This window comes from Lathyrus oleraceus, chromosome 6, assembly GCF_024323335.1.
Source record: "Lathyrus oleraceus cultivar Zhongwan6 chromosome 6, CAAS_Psat_ZW6_1.0, whole genome shotgun sequence".
Classification (NCBI taxonomy): domain Eukaryota; kingdom Viridiplantae; phylum Streptophyta; class Magnoliopsida; order Fabales; family Fabaceae; genus Lathyrus; species Lathyrus oleraceus.
This window is the reverse complement of record NC_066584.1, coordinates 219674369-219694779: the sequence shown is the minus strand read 5'-3', so window position 1 is coordinate 219694779 and position 20411 is coordinate 219674369.

The window sequence follows — 20411 nt, the reverse complement described above, 5'->3', positions numbered from 1 at the left end:
ATCCACATGCTCTTTCAACAAGGCTACCATTCTGCTCTCGATTCGCCTCTGAAGCGGCCCCAATTTTTTCCTTCCTGACCTCGGCGGTGCTTGGAACAACAACTTTGCATCGCTCCTCGTGCGACTGAATCACCTTCTCCTCTTGTTTCAACAACCTGGCTAATCCCAGCAGATCACAATCTTCTTCGTCTTCTTCTTCAGCAAGATAGATTGGTTTGTCGAAGTCATATGAGGGGTAACCGAATCGTTATCAACGAGATCCGGAGAATATTTTTGAAGTTGGGACGAGACAAATCAAAAAGAAAAATGAAAATAAACATTGCCATTTTTATTTGTTTTTAAACTGCAAAAATAAATGAAAAACAGGGAACACCGCTTTTTGACTGAAAAACATCCATTTATTAATGATGCAGAAATGCAAATTATGAACATAAGGTGGCCCTTACAATGAACCATTACGCGTCGGGCACGTATGGCTTTCATGCAGATAAAAACTGAAAACAAGAAATATTACTCTTCCGGACGAGTGTCAGTGATGATCTTGTTTAGGCCTTCCAGCTTCCTGGTACGCATGGCTTTATCCAACCATCAAACTTGCAGTTACTGTCATTCTCTTCACCCATCACACAGACGTGATCCGAATCTTCAACAACTGCACTCACCATCGCCTGACCATGTGCCGGCATGGGATTGGCATTAACGTTGGGAGATGGAGCAAAGTTGATTGCTTTTGAATCCACCAGGTCTTGGACTACGTGCTTAAAAGCTTTGCAGTCCTCTACACTGTGCCCGGGAGCACCCGAATGGAATTCACATTTGACATTTTCATCAAAATTGGCTGGCCTTTGATCAGGTCCCATAGGTGCCAAAGTCCTCAACTGTACCAGCCCCATATCTTTCAACTTTTTCAATAGGACAGAGTATGTCACAGGCGGCCTGTCAAAATGCCGATCACTCATCCTCCTCCTGACTGGATATCCTGCCCTCTGAGACCTCTGCTGAAATGGCTGACGCTGCTGTTGCTGTTGTGCAGGCTGATTGTCAGCAGGAATAGTTACCGCAGCGGTGTGCTGGAAGTAACGATCCCTACTGGGTCCTCTCTGAGCGTAGACCGCACTGGTATTACCCTCATTCTTGCGCTGGCCGTTCCCGAATGGCTTCTTCGACCCTGATGACGAAGCATTACCTTGTATCTTCCCCATTCTCAGCCAACTTTCGATTCTCTCCCCAGCCACCACAATGTCTGCAAAGTTGGTAACGGGACAACCCACCATTCTTTCAGCAAAAACCCCTTGCAGGGTACCCATGAAGAGATCAGACATCTCTCTATCCACTAGAGGAGGTTGAACTCTGGCCGCCAACTCCCTCCACCTTTGAGCATACTCTTTAAACCCCTCGTTGTTTTTCTGAGACATACCCTGCAGCTGGGTACGACTCGGGGCCATATCAGCATTGAACTGATACTGTTTAAAGAATGCATCTCCCAGATCCTGCCAGCTTTTGATGTCAGCAGATTTCAGCTTGGTGTACCACTCCAAGGATCCTCCAGACAGACTGTCCTGGAAGAAGTACATCCACAGTTTCTGATCTGTCGTGTACGCAGAGATCTTGCGGACGAAAGCCTGGAGGTGAGTTTCCGGGCAGGAACTCCCATTGTACTTGTCAAATGCGGGCGCCTTGAATTTTTGTGGGATCACAATCCCCTCAACCAATCCCATATTCGCCATGTTGATCATCCCCGGAGTGGCATAACTCTCCAAGACCTTGATCTTCTCAGCCAGCAGCTGGATCTCCTTATTTTGAGGCTGAACATTGTACTGACCCAAAGGCTCGTTGTGCATGGAGAATTGATCAACTTCTCGGTCCTCCTCTCTATCATCATCAACCCCAAAGAATGGAGGAAACAAACTATCTTTCATATTATGCCCCGGTTGGCCACTAGCACCAGCATTATTCACCACCCCAATGGTTGTCCTCTTTCCGCCGTCGCGAGAACCACCCAGCCCCTGGTTGGAGACACCATCCAGGTTCACACCGCTGTTAGCTGCAGAAGCCCGCTCAAGCTTCTCAACCTTATCTGCTAAAGCTTTCTGACCAACTGCAAAACCCTGCATGATGTTGATCAGCTCAGTCATCTTGTCCTTCAGCTCAAGGAGATCAGTACTCGGAAGATCCATCAGCCTAGGAGTGTTGCGTCTGGTGAAGTATCTGTGAGGACGGGTTGAGTGCAAGGGTACAACTCTACGAGCGCGAGCAATGATTCCTGCAAAACAGCAAACAGGTTAATATGCATGAATGCAACATCTATCCATACGAGGAAGCTTCTGTCTTTCGATCCTGGTTTCATCGAGACAGATAACATTTCACCAATAACATTTTGACATCCAGATGTCTCTCAACCAGATTCTCAATCCATAATACTCCCCATATGGCTAGACGTAGGTTTGGTGCAGATGAATGCAAAATGAGAATGATGTATGAATGCAATGCACTGCCATCCTCCAAGTCATCTGATCATCTGTTGCTCTGAACTACAGCTCGGATCTCTGGACTGATCACAACCATATGAGGAATATGTAACCACAAATCTGACCCACGGGTTCCGAAATAAACGGAAGAAAGATACATCATCATCGTCATCATCACCAAACCATCTCTGAGCAGATACCCAAAACCATCTGAATCGGCCCGGGGAATCCTGAAATAAACGGATCCCCACTGATGAATAACTCGGCCCGGGGAATCCTGAAATAAACGGATCCCCACTGATGAATTACGGACAGCACTCCGGCGTCACGGCAATAAATGACCATAAATCCGACTTATAAATAGAACTCTGATCCACGGAACCAAAAGTCACCATCTGAGTCACCATCTGAACATGCATCTGAAAGAATCACCCTCCCCTCACAGGTAAATTCTAAACAGGTCATCCTAAGGCGGATAATAGTCTCGACAATCGGGCAGAGATACTCAATGGGTTTGCCCTTTCGGGTGTGCCATTGTAGCTCTCCTGAGATCGTCTAAACCAAAGATCCGGGAAATGATCGGTCACTAGAGTCAATAACCCAGATGGAGTAACTCAAACAAAGCGGAATATCCACAGAGATGAGCACTACCAAATGAGCCTCGTCCGGCTTGTGGTACATCACGCCGCCAGGCACATGTTGACTTAACATGAAAGAGGCGACATGAGACCACACTAGTCCTAGGTGTATACTCGGGCCTGGGTTTTAGCCCCACTCAGAACACCCACCCCACACAGAGGAACCACCTGCATAGAGGACGGCAATATGATAGTATGATGCATGCAGACATTAATGCAAATATATACACTGGTTAGAATAATAAATGCAATAAATAGCACACACAAGCAACCTAAACTAATCTAGCACGCTAGGAAGGACTCGCTTAGGGAAGATGGACCAGCACAGGTCAACATCTTAATAGGTTCCCCAGCAGAGTCGCCAGCTGTCGCATCCTGCGAAAAAACAACCGGCGAAGCTCAAATAAAAACACACACAGAGCCGCCACTGCGCGTTATTTATCCCAAGACAGGGAAAGGAAACGCTCAGAGAAACCTGGAAAGGAAATGGTCTCGCGACCAAAGAGACAGGGTAAGGGAGTCGGTTACGCAAGGGGAAGGTATTAGCACCCCTCACGTCCGTCGTACTCGACGGGATCCACGTCCTAGAATAAAGAATAGGTTGCTAAAACATCACACACACACACAAGGGAACGCAAGTGGGGTTAGGAGGAACGAGCTCGATAAGGTATCGCACCTTATGCCTACATATCTTGTCTGGAACAAGAATCAGAGCCACTGTAGTTCGGCTTACGCACGCCAAACAACACAAAACAATCAAACAAACAAAGGTGGCAAACATGGAGCCCGACAACCACTTGATGGAATTACGTCGGCATCCGAGCCAAAACACGCACAAAATGGCAAACATGGAGCCCGACAGCCAATCACTGGGCTTACGTCGGCATCCGAACCAAAACACACAGTCAGATAATAAGTAAACACACGCAAAAAAGAAAAAGGTTGCCCGGAGTGGTCTCGCACGACCACCTGCCTACATACCTCGTCTGGCACGAGGATCAGGGCGATGTAGTTCCCCTAAAAGGGACTGCATTGCTAACCAGAAACCAGGGAAGGACACACTACTAGGGAGCTGGACTCGAGCCTAGTGTTGTCATGCATCGTTTACCCTAAGTTCAGTTTTCTATCCTACTTGCATAAGCAAACTATTCCTATCCAGGAAAGAAGCAAACACACAAGCATACAAACATATATCAAATGAGAACAAGCATCTCAAACAAGCATGTCAATCAGATATCCACATAGCACGCACTATAACCAAACAAGTGGCTCACACAATAGGTTTGACTGCCGAAGCGAGTCGTCTGTACGGGCTGGGTTTGCTCTTAACCTTGCCATTACGAGGCTAAGGTGAAGCAGATGAAGGGTGAAGTGAGGATCAGACCTCACAGCTCTTATCCCTGACCAGGGAGAGCTTCTGACAAATGAGCATGGGTCCAGAATGGGGGAACCCTTCTATACTCAGAGACTCTGACACAATGTGCACTGCACAAGATCTTGGGCTTGGATCTCAATGCTACAACCATGTAATGGGAGCAAGGAGAAGACTCAACGGAATAGTGGGGGATAAATTGCTTATCCCTAACTTCCACCAATTGCCTTATTTAAAGGACTTTCACCTGCTTAGGCACAAAATTAAACAATCACAATCATCGCCTCTTAAGGAGGACTTCAGACATTTATTTGCCCGGCCCGGTAACAGCCGGGTCTCCAGACTACATGAAGTTAGGAAGTTATACCTCAATGCAAGTTGCTTAAGCAAAGCAAAGCAAAAGTTCACAAGGAACTGAGCAACTAAAAGTACCTGGAAACAGTCAAACACAGTTAGTACTCAGACAGACAAAACTAAACAGCAAGTGTTCAATCAATCAAACTATACAAATCAAGGCACAACAAAGCAAGCTCAAAGCTCAAGCCCAAGCTTCACAACCTACAAAACAATGTTATGTTAGTGCACAAACATCAAACAACATCAATTGCATTTAACTTGATTCATTCTCCATGTGCATTGTGCTATTGATCCTGAAAAATCAAGCAAACATTAGCAACAAGACCACTAGGCTAAGCCTAGGGTCCAAAGGCAAGAAAAATTCCTAAACAGCAAGGTATTCACCAACCAAAGTCAAATTAATGTCAAACAAGAGTCAACACCATTAGTCTCATGTTTATATCATTCATCATGTTCATGTTATGCACAAAACAATCCAAACTAGTTCAAATGAAGCACCAAACATGCAAACAGAACTATTGCATTCAAATCCACCTCAAAATACTTCAAAAATTCTCAAATAAATTACACCTAAACAGGACCTAATCCAGGTATGGCACACCAAATTTCAGCTTAATTGGGCAAATGGAACCATGTCAATGAAAATCAACAAAAACAGACACAATTATATGCTCCAAATCACAACATCAACACATGCTTCCACTTCAAAAATTCATAACTTAATGAAAACAATAAAGAAATGGGTGAGACCAAAACAGGGATGTCACATCATGTGTCTATTACAAGCATATCAAATTTCATGATCATTCAATACCATATGAGCATTTCACATTAAATCTACCAAAATGTATCACATGAGCTTGCACATTTGACCAACAGAAATGAAAAATAGCAATCAATTTGAAAATGCAATGTAAAATTCCACAAAAATTCATATAGCATCTCAACATGTTAATCAACCATCATGCAAAATTTCATTTCATTCCAACAAGTATAGGCCACTCAAAAAAATCCAGCAAATTGACATAATGAGGTGTGACACAAATTGTCACACCTAAGTTCCAAAATTCATAACTCAATGGCCAGGCATCAAAAATTCATGAAATCTACATGTAAATAAGCATCAACCAGTCAACAATCATCACAAAAATTTTCAGACATTTATTTGTAAGCATGAGAATTTCACAATGGAATTGGCCAAAGGTATCAAAATGTAGTACATGTTAAAGAACCCTAGGTCAAACATAATTTCTACCAAGCACAACTTTGACCAATAGGTCAAAAAAATTCTAGAGTCAAAAACAAAGTCAACACAAAAATTCTCACATTTTTCTGAATTTTCTATGATTTTTTATGATTTTTTTAATGTGTTAATAATTTTTTATGAATTAATTAAATTAATTGAAATTTGACAATGGCATTTCTGTAAATAATGATGGCGGGAGCGGGAAACACGGTATTCGAATTTTCAAACAGTTTCACGGATCAAACACACTAAAATTCCAGAAAACTCATCTTCTTCGCACAGCCACTCAAGAACACGCCAAATTCAAAACCTCACCAAAACGAACAAATGGATAACCGTTCGAACCGTCTTCTAACCTAGAATCCAAATGTGAACCTAATTTCACCTAAATGTTTCTCCATTTTCCAAATCGTGTGAGTTAGGGTTTGGTAATCAATCTTTAAATCCAGATTTAGTAAGCTATGGTTCATCATTTGCTAAACTAACTATATCACTGAATTCTACACAGCATGAACTTTCAAACGCACATGAACATTAAGCATTTCGTGAGTTTCGAATTTCACCTACCTGGAGATGGCAGCGACGAAACCGGTGTTCTTGTGCTTCAATTCTCCCAAACAGATGCAGAAGAGAGATAAGGACGATGATTGATGCGCTCGAATTCACTTGCCTTTGCTCCTAGTGCTCACAACTCAAATTCACCATTGATAATGCATTTTTGGACATTTGCGATTCCATACTCTTTTCCTTCCAAACTTCCAAAACAGATGGATATGATGATGATTGGAGTTCGATGCAAAAGGAATTATGAAGATTGATCAAGAATTGATGATGAATTTTGGATTTGAAGTTTTGGTGTTCTTGAGGAAATTGAGAGAATTGGAAAGGTTTCAGATCTGGTTTTGGTGAATGTGATTTTTTGTTATGATTATTGCGTGATTAGGTTTATATATGATGCACTAATCCAAGCTTAATCATGTAATTAACCACATTGCATTTGTTAGTGACATGTTAACTTTCAAGCTTAGGGGTAAAATTGGAATTTCAACATGCCAGCTCATCGCCACCTGTTTGACAGCTCATACAACCTCCACATACCATGTGTGATCCATTGAAACTTGTCTCACTCTCATTGGTTGTGTAATTTGCAAAATCACATGTGAATGCCACTTTGTCCATTTTTGCCATTTCATTTTTCAAGCCAAATCTCAAATTACAAGCCTTTTCCATGAAATGATGATTCCAACAAATTTTAAATACCATTCATGAGGTGTTGCAAAAATCCCCACTCAAAAATTCCAATTATTTTGAAAGTTGGACAATTTTGCCCTTGGTCCAATTTAACTGTCCAGTTGAAATTTGACTTTTTGCATTGACCACTTTTGGAAAAATCCAATTATGCACCATGAAAGTACATGTCAAATGGAGTTTGTGCATATAAAGAACTTGCAATTTGGCCAAACCATGTGGAAGTTATGGCCTCCTGATTATGGGTCATTTTTGAATTTCACTGAGCCATAACTTTCCAACCATACATCGGATTTTCAAGTTCTTGGACTTTTTGGAAAGGTGAGAACAAGATCTACAACTTTCATGTTGAACAATTTTTCATTTGAAGCTTCTTTGGACACGTGGTCTTGAGGTCAAAAACTTTCCATTTTTGGAAACTTCAATTACAAGTCACTTTCTATTTTTGGCAGTTTTTGTCCTGACTTGATTTTCTTCATTTTTAAGCTTTGAGATGTCATATAACACTTGTTCCAACATGAATGAAGTGTATCCAACTCATTTCCACCTCCAAATTCATCAGATCATGTACCGTTGACCACAGTTGACTTTTTCATCTGATAGATGAATTTGACAATGCATAGATCAATCTGAGCTCCAATCTTCAACTGAAATGGCTCAAGGGTGAAACCCTAGCCTCAATAAGCACAATATAATCATATAATGAACCCCATAACCATCATAAACCCCATCTCCTGATCATGCCCTGCTTGGCCCAATGCAACTGATTAGGGTTGACCAGTGGTCAAAACCCTAATCTCAAGGAATCTTCTTCAATCTTCTGATGACATCCAATCATGATGATGATGATGTATCATTGCAATCAAGATGAAGACCAGCATCCATTGAGAATCACAAAACCCTAATTCACAGTCCAATCCTCAGATGGCCAATGATCAGTCAATAAACCCTAGGCTTGCACTCTGACTTCCTCATCTTCTGATCAAGACTTGGGAGAATGGCTTGCACAATGTAACCACATGATATGCAATATGCAATGCCTAATGACCTAAAAATGATATGTAATATGTTATGCTAGTCCCAAGAGAGGAGGGCAAATTTTGAGGTGTTACAGTATGATCCCAATGCTAATGCTTATGATGGAATTACATGAGGGATCTTAGGGTCAAAATTGGGGTCTTACAACTGTCCCTATTTAAGGACATTTTAACTGAGGAGGCGAAGGTTAAAATCTTCATGTTGACTCAGTAGAATGGGCTTAAATAACAACATATAGGAATAAATTTTGGTCCCTAAGAGACCTCATGATGCATATGATATGAATGCAAGAGTTAATACTCTGTGGGGAAATATTGCCACAAAGTAAAAAGAAATCAGAGAGACCGAAAATCTGCAGGAGCAAAATGCGTTCCATAAGGAAAGCTCGCTGGGGCGATAGAGACTCTGAGGGGATAAACGGGGCTTACGCGTAGGCCAGGCTACGACTTAAAACTATTGGGGGACTCGAGGAAATCCATATAAAAAATGGAAAGACTCAGCCGGAGAGACAAACATCTGCAGGGGATACGAATAAGTCAGGATAAAACTGAGGTACTCGAATCATGCAGGGGAACAACGATTTCACTAAGGAAATACGCACTCAACTCAACTGGGGAGAAATGAAATTTCAACACAAGAGGAGCAGAAATCTATTATCTACTACCTGCTACTGGATAAGGAGATAATAAAGATCTGACAGAGAGAATATCCGTCATCGGTTAAGATGAACATATCAAGGATGACTCGTTGGGAACCGCCAGGAGGGGGTATTCATTACCGGTTACGGGGTAAGAATAACCTTGCTGGGGAAAACTATGGAAAATAGGATTTACAACTACCAGTTACTGGGCAGAAGACCAAGGGTGAGAGTATCCGTCATCGGTTAGGATGAACATATCAAGGATAAACTCAATAGGGAAGAAAATCCGTCATCGGTTAGGATGAACATATCAAGGATAGACTTGCCTGGAAACGTCAAGGAGGATACCCGTCATCGGTTAGGATGAACATATCAAGGATATACCAACTGAACAAAAGGGAGGAATTACATCTATCGAAAACTGGATAGAAAACCGTCGGAGAGAAAATCCGTCACCGGTTAGGATGAACATATCAAGGATTAACTCCGCGAAGGGACAAAGTAGGATTTATAACTACCGGTTACTGGGTACACGACCAATCAAAGAGAAAATCCGTCACCCGTTAAGATGAACATATCAAGGATAAACTCTGAAAAGGGGAGTAAAAATATGGATTACATCTATCAGTTACTGGATAGAATACCAAAGAAGAGAAAATCTGTTACTGGTTAAAGTGAACATATCAAGGAGAATCCCCGCACAGGGGAAAAAGTAGGATTTACAACTACCGGTTACTAGGTAGAAGACCAACAAGAGAAGGAAACCCGTCATCGACTAAGATGAACATATCAAGGATTAACTCTCTGAGGAACAAAATAGGGATTACAACTACCTTTTTACTAAGTAGAATACCAAAAAATGAGAATATCCGTCACTGGTTAAAGTGAACATATCAAGGATAGACTCTCTGTGGGGGAAGAAAAGATATCCGTCATCGGTTAAGGTGAACATATCAAGGATATATTTCCTAGGGACTCCACTGAGGAGAAAGAAGAGTACTTTTGTCGGGTATTGGGCAAGAAGTAACAAACTGCACACTAAGAAGAATATTACCAGTTACTGGGTAATAGACTCTTAGGGGACCAAAATATCTATCCAGGTAAGAGCTAGAAAGAAAACGGTCAATCAAGACTCCACCCAATGAGGACATAACTCAAGGGGAGTAATTCCATCCAGAAAATTTGCTGGAGAGGAAACTGAAATAACAACCACCCACGAGGAAACAAACTCAGTGGGGAAACAGAGAAAGGTTAAAGTCTTTCTGCTTAAGGGGCTGACACTCTATAATTGAAAGAGGACAGACATCAGATTCGGTATGGGGATAAAGTACCGCCATAATAGAGAATGAGAATCTCAAACAAATCAAATATGAAGATGCGAGATATGCCAATTATGAATTTATGAATGTTTATGTATATATATATATATATATATATGGTTATGCTGACAAAACGATCACAAAGGATACATAGGTGTCGCAAAGAAAATGAACCACCGGTATAATCCTCGATCAATCCACACAAAATGGAGACAACAACCGAAGAACAGAGAGATCAACATCCCAAGGGCTCAACCCTAGCTGAGGACGGAGGAGATCTGCTGAGGATAGAACATCCAATCTGTGGGGAATTTTAGGTCAACACCATAGAAATGGGGGACAACCCTACAGAGAATATAAACAACAAAAGTTGCTTAAGAACCAGGAGGAAACTCTGACTGGGAGCAAGTTGAGTGGCGATTGGTGGGGACACCAAAGTGATCTACTGGGGGAAGATCAACCATCTCTAAAGATCAACCTACTGAGGAAATACGAACTCCGTTGGGGAAGGCCGAAACTCTATTGGGGGCAAGGACATGTCACAGGATATCTGAATAAACCAACTCAGCTAGGGACAAAGAAAGAAGCTCTACTGGGGATCAGACACTCTGCCGAGGAATTGGATCAACACAAACGTGTAGGGATACCCAAAGAGTTAACTGCTTGGGGAACCACAAATGCTTCAAACTTAAGGACTTGCTTTTTACTGAAATGCTGTTGATATTCCTTTTACTTGCTTTGGAAAAATTCTTGCTTTTATATTTTAAAGAAAACTTGATTTTGATTTGAAAATTTAATTTCAAAATGATCATAATAAAATTTAAAACTATTGGCTGAAGTAAATAAGAGTAGAATCAATTGGATAAAAGCTCAACTTTATTTAATGGGATGGTAGTGTGTAAATGACAAGACTCCATAGATTTTACAAAGTCGAAAATGGTAATTTACATGGAAAAGGGTTACATTGAATACAAATGATCCTTAATCCTTCTACCAAATCTTGATATCCACTGTGCTCTTGACCGCTGCTGAGATGATGAACTGATGTCAACCCTTGTGCTCAAACAAGTCTTCAAAATCACTGAAGATCAGCAGAATGCAGTTACTTGCCATAATCCCTAATTTTTGCATAAGTTGCCCTGAGGTAGGGTACTCAACTTATCGGGAAATTCTTTCTGTTTTATGTCTCTAATTTTTGCCTGGATCGCCCTTTCGGGTTTTCAATCCACCGAGACGCTCATTTTTGCCTAAGCCTCCCTTTCGAGTTTTCAACTTATTGAGTTGTTCTTTTTTTTAGGCAAAGTATTTCTTGACTGCATCTGCGTTCACAGGACGAATGAACTCTTCACCATCCATAGTTGTAAGAATCAATGTTCCACCTGAAAAGGCTCTCTTAACAACATATGGACCTTCATAATTGGGAGTCCATTTTCCTATGGAATCTGGCTTGAACGATAAAATCTTCTTGAGCACAAGGTCACCTTCTCTGAATACACGAGGTTTGACCTTCTTATCAAAAGCTTTCTTTATTCTCTGCTGATATAACTGACCATGACACATGGCAGTCAATCTCTTCTCTTCAATTAAATTCAACTGGTCAAACCTAGTCTTACACCATTCAACTTCAGTCAACTTGGCTTCCATGAGTACATGCAATGAAGGAATCTCAACCTCTACGAGGAGCACTGCTTCCATACCATACACAAGAGAGAAAGGGGTTGCCCATGTTGAAGTGTGGACGAATGTATGATACCCGTGCAAAGCAAATGGGAGCATCTCATGCCAATCCTTATATGTGACAACCATCTTCTGGATAATCTTCTTAATGTTCTTGTTCGCAGCTTCAACAACCCCATTCATCTTGGGTCTATAAGGAGAAGAATTATGATGTGCAATCTTGAAGTCTTTGCAAAGAGCTTCCACCATATTATTATTCAAGTTCGATCGATTGTTAGTAATGACCTTACTTGGCACACCATAACGACATATGATTTGATTCTTGATAAACCTTACAACAACTTGCTTGGTTACATTTGCATACGATGCCGCTTCAACCCATTTTGTGAAGTAATCAATTGCCACTAAAATGAAACGATGTCCCTTCTAAGCTTTGGGCTCAATCATCCTAATCATATCAATTACCCACATGGAAAAGGGCCATGGGGAAGAGATAACATTCAAAAGTGTCGGAGGAACATGAATCTTATCAGCATAAATTTGACACTTGTGGAACTTCTTCACAAATTTGCAACAATCAGATTCCATTGTCAGCCAACAGTAACCTGCTCGCAACATCTTCTTTGCCATTGCATGTCCATTGGAATGAGTACCAAAGGAACCTTCATGCACTTCGGTCATCAACAAGTCTGCTTCGTGTCTATCCACGCATCTGAGCAAAACCATGTCGAAGTTTCTCTTATACAGTATATCACCATTCAAGTAGAAATTACCGGCTAATCTTCTCAAAGTCTTCTTATCTTTCAAAGATGCCCCAGGCGGGTAATCTTGACTTTAGAGGAAACTTTTGATGTCGTAATACCACGACTTCTCGTCTTTGATCTCTTCAACAGCAAACGCATGAGCTGGCCTATCAAGACGCATCACAGATAAATTGGGAACTTCATTCCAATATTTCACTACGATCATTGATGCCAACGTTGCAAGAGCATCTGCCATCCGGTTTTCATCTCGAGGGATATGATGAAACTCAACCATTGTAAAGAAGGTTGAAATCCTCCTTGCATAATCTCTATATGGTACTAAACTGGGTTGATTTGTCTCCCATTCTCCTTTGATCTGATTCACAACCAAAGCCGAATCACCGAAGACATCTAAGTACTTGATTATGAGATTCATGGCCTCTTCAAGCCCCATAATACAAGCTTCATATTCTGCCATGTTGTTTCTACACTTGAAAGTCAATCTAGCTGTAAATGGTAGATGCGTGCCTTGAGGAGTAATAATCACTGCCCCAATGCCATTTCCATATTGATTAACACCTCCATCGAATACCATGCCCCAACGGGAACCAGGTTCTGGCCCTTCTTCAAGCAATGGTTCATCATAATCTTTCATTTTCAAGTACAAAATCTCTTCATCAGGGAAATCATACTGCACTGACTAGTAATCTTCAATTGGTTGGTGAGCCAAATGGTCAACCAAGATACTACCCTTGATCGCTTTCTGAGATCGGTATTCGATATCATACTCTAATAACAACATCTGCCAACGAGCAATCCTCCCAGTTAAAGCAGGCTTCTCAAATATATACTTGATTGGATCCATTTTGAATATCAACCAAGTGGTATGATTCAACATATACTGACGCAGACGCTTAGCAGTCCAAGCCAATCCGTAACAAGTTTTCTCAAGCATTGAATCCCGAATCTCTCAGTCAGTGAACTTCTTACTGAGGTAGTAGATTGCAAATTCTTTCTTTCTAGTCTCATCTTTCTGACCAAGAACACAACCCATACTATCTTCGAGCACAGTCAAATACATGATCAACGGTCTTCCTTCAACAGGTGGAGACAAAATCGGAGGTTCACGCAATTATTCTTTGATACTATCAGAAGCTTTCTAGCAATCTTCGGTCCAATCACATGACTGATCTTTCCGAAGAAGCTTGAATATAGGTGCACACGTGGCAGCCATGTGGGAAATGAATTTGGAAATATAATTCAAGCGGCCGAGAAAACCTCTGACTTGCTTCTCAGTTTTGGGCGCAAACATCTCTTGTATTGCTTTGACCTTGGCAGGATCAACTTCGATACCCTTCTCACTGATAATAAAGCCCAACAACTTACTAGAACGAACTCCAAAAGTACACTTATTGGGATTCAAGCGGAGTTTATACTTCCTCAAACGCTGGAATAGCTTCAACAAATGCTCAACATGTTCCTCTTCATCAATCGATTTAGCAATCATGTCATCGACATAAACTTCAATCTCTTTATGCATCATATCATGAAAAAGAGTAGTCACTGCTCTCTGGTAAGTCGCACCAGCATTCTTTTAATCGAAAGGCATCACTCTATAACAAAATGTTCCCTAGGGTGTAATGAATGTGGTCTTCTCCATATCTTCGGGTGCCATCTTGATCTGGTTATATCCGGAAAATCCATCTATAAATGAAAAGACTTTGAATTTAGCAGTATTGTCTACCAACATATCAATGTGTGGCAGAGGGAAATCATATTTCATACTGGCTTTATTCAAATCTCTATAATCGACACACATGCGTACTTTTCCATCTTTCTTCGGCACAGGCACAATATTGGCCACCCATTGCGGATACTCAATGGTCATAAGGAAACTGGCATCAATCTACTTCTGAACTTCCTCTTTGATTTTCACAGCCATATCAGGATGCATTCTTCTCAACTTCTGCTTGACTGGCGGGCATTCTGGCTTCAATGGCAATCTATGCTCCACAATCTTAGAATCCAACCCAGACATGTCTTGATAGGACCAAGCAAACACATCTGAATATTCTTGAAGAAGATCAACAACCCCTTCTTAGCATTTAGACACAGTCGAGACCCAATCTTGACTTCCTTCACATCATTTTCGGAACCCAAGTTGACCAGCTCAATCTATTCTTCAAACGGCTGAATAACATTTTTATCATGCTCAAGAAGACGAGACAATTCATCACTCACTTCTACATCACTTTCCTCCTCGACTTCAAACACAAGGAATTCAAAATTTGGAGAAGGAGAAGGATCATTGTATTCAATGGGGTTAGAAACCAACCTGCATAATGATTTGATATTTTGATTTTAGAGAAGTGAATTTGTGACCAAATATTATGCAGATGGACAATTATATTGTTTATTTATGTTTTTTGTGATTACCATTTTCAGAATAAAGCAAAAAGTAAAAATAAACATCAAGGATGTGGATGAATATAATTAATTTTATTGATGATCAATTTAAAATGCCCAAACAATGTTCACTTCTCCCTTAGGCATAGGAGAAGGATTTTAAAATATAAAAGCAATTACTTAGATCGATGCAAAATAACAGGAATATCAACAACAGTCCAATTGTTGTATGTTTTTCCATGCGTTACAAAGTTGGTGCAGTCTTCCTCTTCGCTATCCTCTAGCACACCAGCTAAGTGTTGTTCATTGCCATGAATGAACCCTCCGCTACGGAAGCTGAGTTGCATATCTTCAGATCTAACAGTTGATGATCCATTCTAGAACCCCAATCCGGTTCTACCTTTGTTGTCGGAGACCTCTACCATGCGCCCCCACTGATCAATAGTACCTTCTTCAACAATCTTCTGAGCATCTTTCAGCGAGGACATAGGTGCCCCAACTCTCTTCTCAGCAGCAATAGATAAGGCTTGGAACAGAGTTCCAACCTTATCCTCAGCTTCGACATACGAGAAAGATGACAGATCGCTAACCAATAGCGCTTTCTGTAACGCCCCGATTTTTATTAAGTGTTATTATTATTATTTTTATAATGTTTGATTTATAATTATTTCGGTAAAATATTTTATTGTGTGTTAATATGTTATTAGAGTTTAATTATGAGAATTATGGTATAATAGCTATTGGGCCTAGTGGTGTATATAGTAATTAAGGGAGGTGTAACAATTAAGCCCATTAGTTAGTTTTTATTTAATTAAAACCAAGAATAGAAATAGAATAGAAATAAGATAGAAAGAGAAAGAAGAGAAATAGAAAGAAGTAGAGAGAAGGAGGAGAAAAGAGAAGAAAAGAGAGAAAAGTTAGGGTTTGGAGGAGGAAGAGGAAATTGGAGAAGAAGAGCATCATCTTGATCAACCCAAGCTTGCTAGAACACTATAGAGTAACTCAATCATCATCTCTAAGGTAAGGGTGTGAGTTATCATTTCCTATAATTATGAAAATGATGGGTTTTATGTGGGTAATGGTTGTTAGAGGATATTGTTGGGTTTTGACGTTGTGATTGGATTCCTTGCTTTGAAAATGTTGTTTGTGTTCTTGATATAGTGTTGATTGTTTGTGATTATTGAACATGTATCAATTCTTTGCAAAATGTTAGGGTTAGGTTTAGAAGAATGATAAATAACATTGTGTATTGTGTTGTTGTTGATGGTTTGGGGTTGATGTATGTTGTGAAAAATATGCTATTGTGTTGATGAATCAAAGTATGAGTAATTTCACAAATCGTGAATTTAGGAAGTGTTGGAAATTAATTGAATGATGTTTAGAATGATGAAATAAAAGTTAAATTATGGTTAGAATGACTTTGTAATATTGAAAATATTGTAGTTCGTTGAATTCTGAGAATGAGACTTTTTACGGAATCGTAATCGGAGGTCCGGAAGGTATTTAACGGTCAAAAACGCATTTTCTCTGTTTTCTGCTAAATTCGCGGCGCGAAAGAGAGTTCGCGGCGCCAACTGAGTTGAAAACAGAATTCTTTTGTAAACTTCAAAAAGTCATAACTTTTGAACCGTAACTCCGTTTTGGTCCCCGTTCGAAGCGTTGCGAAGCTTATGAAATTTTCTACATGTTGTTGATGTTTATAGGCCATTATAAGGGCTTATTTTAATAAGTGATTATTTTGGAAAAGTGATTAATAATTGATATAGTAGGAAGTCTATTTGATTAATGAGGAATACAACTTAACTATAGTGTGTAGGTGTGCGATGTAAATAAACGTAACATGAGGTTGAATTACCTAAGAGATTGTATGATGAAACAATTGATTGTGATGAATATTCTCATTTGTTTTATATATAAACATATGTATGAATGTTGGTGAAGATAATGTTGTGTGAATGCTTTTATGCATGTGAATGGCGAGGTGGCCTAAATGGCAATAACGACGTGGGCTTCGGCCATTGTGATGAGTTATGTTGATGCGATGATGATTTTGGTGTATGTGTATCATTTATCATGGAGTTACATACATTTGCATAAGCGACGTGGCCTTTTGGCAATAGCGACGTGGCCTTTTGGCAAAAGCGAAGTGGGCATAAAGCCTTGGCCTTGATGGAAAAGCGACGAGTCGGTACTGCATAGCATTTGCATAGTTGAGTCACATATGTTGGTTATGTTTATTTCCGCATTTTGTGATAATTGTTGTTATATGACGGTTTATGATGTGCGGTGATATTTTGCGATGATGCGATGAATCGTAATGTTTTATGATGGATTGATGAAATGTTAAAGTGATGAGATGCTATGATGTAACATTGATGTTGTGGATGATTATTGACTTTGTTTATGATTAAATACATAAGCATTCAAGTGAAGGATTGTGCGATGTGGTAACAATATTTCTAACTTTCCGAATTTACTTATATATTGCTTATCATTATCTTGATTATATGATTTGAGTATCTCACCCTTTTGTTGTTGGCCGTTACCTTTATATTGGTAACGTGCAGGTACTCCGCGTTGAGAGGAGGATAGTGGTAGCACACTTTTGGCGTCATTGCTCTGATTAGGATTGTAACACTCAGAGGTTAATGAACGCTTTTCATGATTTTGATAGTAACAATGCCCTTTTGTATATCATTGTATATGATAGTTGTGATGGGCATTTGTTTGCTTGTTTTCTTTTGAATGTGTAAATGTATGACTCAACTTAATTATCTAAATGATTTCCGTTGCGATGTTTTGTGTATTGCTGCTATATGGACTAGGTGAATCCATATACAGTGTTGTTTATTATTTAACAAGGACTAAGTGGATCCTTGCACAATTGCCGTGTTGTGTAATTTGTTTAAGTGTTGATGAAATGATATATGTGATGCCTCAATTTTGTGTGAAATTTGTTTACTCTGATTTTTAATTGAATTTACGACGGGTAGAATTGGGGTGTTACATTAGTGGTATCAGAGCAGGTCGGTCCATCCGCCCATGTTGTTGAGTCTTTTGTTGTTTAACGACCTTGTGTTGTTAATTTGTTGCTAATCCTTGTTTGTGTTGTGAGAAGAAGTGTAAGATGGCCGAAAGAAACGCTGGGAGGAATGATGAGGCTCTTGCTGCAGCTATGCAGGCAATGGCTCAGGCGTTCCAAAACCCACCCAATGCTGACGAGAACGTGGGGTCTTGTTGTGGGGTCTCGTAGTCTGGCTCAGGTGATTCCGGGTCGAAGAAAAAGTGGGGGAGATGCTCCTGTTAGTGTTATTTGTTTCAAGTGTGAAAAGCCGGGTCACAAGAGTAATGTGTGTAGGCTTGGTGAAACGAGATGTTTCCGTCGTGGTATGCCGGGACATGCGGCTCGTGATTGTAAGCAGAAGGATGTTGTTTGCTTTAACTGTGGAGAGTCAGGCTGTAATTACGGACTTGCCGGTGGTGTGCAATTTCCCTGAAGTTTTTCCCGATGAGATTCCTAGTGCACCGCCAGAAAGAGAAGTTGAGTTCACTATTGACCTTGTACCTGGTACTAGACCCATCTCTATGGCGTCGTATAGGATGTCAGCATCAGAGTTGGTTGAACTGAAGAGTCAGCTAGAGGATTTGCTTGAAAGCAAGTTTGTGAGACCTAGTGTATCACCTTGGGGAGCTCCAGTTTTGCTGGTGAAAAAAAAAGACGGAAGCATGCGACTTTGTATTGATTATAGACAATTGAATAAGGTGACGATTAAGAATAGGTATCCACTCCCAAGGATCGATGACTTGATGGATCGTTTAGTGGGTGCTCGTATTTTCAGTAAGATTGATCTAAGGTCGGGCTACCATCAAATTAAGGTGAAAGATGAGGACATTCAGAAAACTGCTTTCAGGACTCGTTATGGACACTACGAGTACACAGTGATGCCTTTCGGCGTTACTAATGCGCCAGGAGTATTCATGGAGTACATGAATCGCATTTTGCATCCTTATTTGGACCAATTTGTGGTGGTGTTCATAGACGACATTTTGGTTTATTCTAAGTCGGAGGAAGAGCATGTGGAACATTTGCGTATTGTTTTGCAAGTGTTGAAAGAGAAGAGATTGTATGCCAAGTTGTCTAAGTGTGAGTTTTGGTTGAGAGAAGTTAGCTTTCTTGGTCATGTTGTTTCCGGTGACGGAATTGCGGTTGATCCATCGAAGATTGATGCGGTGTTGCAATGGGAAGCTCCTACGTCAGTTACCGAGATAAGAAGTTTCCTAGGCTTGGCAGGTTACTATAGGAGGTTTATAGAAGGCTTTTCTAAGTTGGCACTTCCTTTGACTAAGTTAACTTGTAAGGGTGCTGCTTTTGTGTGGGATGTCCGATGCGAAGAAAGTTTCCTTGAGTTGAAGAAAAGGTTGACAACGGCTCCGATTTTGATTTTGCCAAATCCCGAGGAACCGTTTGTGATTTATTGCGATGCTTCGAAGATGGGGTTAGGAGGTGTGCTTATGCAGAATGGTAAGGTGGTTGCTTATGCTTCTAGACAATTGAGGATTCATGAGAAGAACTACCCTACGCATGATTTGGAGCTTGCGGCGGTTGTGTTTGTTTTGAAAATTTGGAGACATTACCTTTATGGATCTAGATTTGAAGTCTTTAGTGACCATAAAAGCTTGAAGTATTTGTTTGATCAAAAAAAGCTTAACATGAGACAAAGGAGATGGCTGGAATTGCTAAAGGATTATGACTTTGGGTTGAACTACCATCCGGGAAAAGCGAATGTGGTGGCCGATGCTCTAAGTAGGAAGACTTTGCATATGTCGACCTTGATGATGAAAGAGTTGGAGTTGATTGAGAAATTCCGAGATATGAGCTTAGTGATCGAGGTGACACCAAGAAGTGTGATTTTGGGTATGTTAAAGATTAACAATGATTTTCTTGATAGCATTAGAGAGGCTCAGAAGCTGGATATGAAACTTGTTGATGTGATCATTGGACTCGGACAATCTGAGAATGAGGATTTCAAATTGGATGCACAAGGTGTGTTGAGGTTTCGTGATAGGATTTGTGTTCCCGATGATGTGGATTTAAAAAGGATGATCTTGGAAGAAATCCATAGGAGTAATTTGAGTATTCATCCCGGAGCGACTAAGATGTACCAAGATTTGAAAAGATTATTTTGGTGGTCGGGAATGAAGCGTGAAGTAGCTCAGTTCGTGTATGCGTGCTTGACTTGCCAAAAATCAAAGGTGGAG